Source organism: Lethenteron reissneri, unplaced genomic scaffold, assembly GCF_015708825.2.
Source record: "Lethenteron reissneri isolate LAM-NWPU_2019-01 unplaced genomic scaffold, ASM1570882v1 scaffold_1081, whole genome shotgun sequence".
In the NCBI taxonomy this organism is placed as follows: Eukaryota; Metazoa; Chordata; class Hyperoartia; order Petromyzontiformes; family Petromyzontidae; genus Lethenteron; species Lethenteron reissneri.
In genome coordinates this window covers 15,779-17,587 of record NW_026890763.1, presented here as the reverse complement: position 1 = coordinate 17,587, position 1,809 = coordinate 15,779, and the positions used below count along the sequence as shown (strand labels likewise).

The 1,809-nt window shown below is 41.6% G+C and overlaps 1 non-coding gene across 1 annotated transcript; it reads right to left on the bottom strand.

Annotated features, from left to right (window-relative positions):
- Positions 1-625: 625 nt before the first annotated feature.
- TRNAQ-CUG (transfer RNA glutamine (anticodon CUG)) lies at positions 626-697 on the bottom strand. The gene has a single exon. It is a non-coding gene; the product is annotated as a tRNA-Gln (tRNA).
- Positions 698-1,809: the final 1,112 nt, after the last annotated feature.

The window sequence follows — 1,809 nt, the reverse complement described above, 5'->3', positions numbered from 1 at the left end:
ACTTGCTTGGACCACAGAACAAGTTCCGCAGGATGTTAGAAGGATGCTCCGTGGATCCCAAAACGATGAGAAGCGAGATTGGTATCGATTTCATCGACTGCTGGGGGCGGCGTCTTGCTCCTCAGTGTGTCGGAAAAGTTCCAGACAAAGAATTGTTCAGCAAATTATTGCCAGACAAGAGCCAAGCAGAAGTTTGTGGAATCATCGTGCGAATTCAGAACAAGCGGGTCTGAACAGGTGGCGCATGTCCTGTCTGTCAGCTACAGCAGAGGAATAGAGAATGTCAACAAGACCTGCACCTTTCCTTGTTTGTAATAAAGGACTCTTCAACAGTGTAGATCACCGTTGTCCTTTATTCGGGTTCTTGTCTCTCTCGCCCCTATAGGTTTTTCGGTAAAGTCATGTAGGTAAAAAACAAAAAAATAATATAATAAAATAAAAAATAAATCACATTTATTTTATTTCTATATTATTTACATTAATTATTTTTTTAACCTACGTAACTTTACCGAAAAACCTAAGAGTATAACAAAAACTTAACTTGGAGTTTTCGTGACTGCAGGAATTACTCTTTGGTTCTTTCGGTCAAGTCACGTATAAAGAGAAAAAAATAATTATTATTTGCAGGTCCCACCGAGATTTGAACTCGGATCGCAGGATTCAGAGTCCTGCGTGCTAACCATTACACCACGGAACCCCCAGGTAGAGCTGCCTCATTGCACAACCTCTTGGCAGCAGCTGCTGAGCCCACATTTAGAAAAGTGTTTTCTGAGAACCGAGCCATCTGCACTTGCTCCTGACACCGCATATCCTTTCTGTACTGCCATCTCCTGGCCAGTTTCACAAAGATAATTCATTTTAATATCAAACACGTGAAGGGGCATTACTTTTCCATGAATTCATTTGAAAACTTTAACTCAAAATTTTTGTTGTTTTATTGAGTTTTATTTTGAGTTATTTTTATGGAACTCTCCATTTTAAACGCTACTAAAAATGTTTACACCTGGCACAATCACAGGGGCTACCAACAGAAACCGCACGTGACATGAGTGCACACTCATCAAGGAATCAACGCACTCACCATTGGCTCCATCCCTCGGGTGATATTCAGAAAAATATTCAATGAGTGCAACGTGAGATTATTGTCTCTTTGCAACCCTTGAATCTTGAGTTCAAGTTTCAGCGTGACCTCTTGGTTTTATATTTTACGCTATGTTCAAAAAAGGTTGGATTTTTAATTTAAATCTAGTTAAGTCTTGCTGGATCGTGATAAAGTGTCACTCTTTTCGTCTTGATAATTGGTTTTTTACCCTTCTATCTGGCAACAAAACGGACACCTTTTTTACGAGGAGTCGTGTTTGCATAGACCACAATACCTGCAGTCATAATGCAAACAAAAAACACAACTCTGATAATGTGTGTGCACTGTCCTTGAAGTTGATTGGTCCACACCCGAGACAGCTTTCCTTAGAGCCGAGTCTCACATGTGGGTTGGACCAGATGACGCCAAAAGGCGCCTTCTCGAATTAGTTCAACGCAGTAAGCCCCCTTTTGACGTGCTAATATATTCCTGACCAGGAGATGGCAGTAGAGCAATGGGTTACATCTAAATGTGTTAAGCTTTTGAGTCTTACTCCCTCCGATCTTGGGTTTTCTCCAGGCTCTCTGGTGTCCTCTCACTTGCCAAAACACACAACAACAACACGATTGGTCACAACATTCATTTGCTAGGGGGGGGGGGGGGGGTCTTAGTTCAAACTTTGGTGGTGCCTGAGAATAGTAATGTTTCACAGCTGGAGTTCGACATTG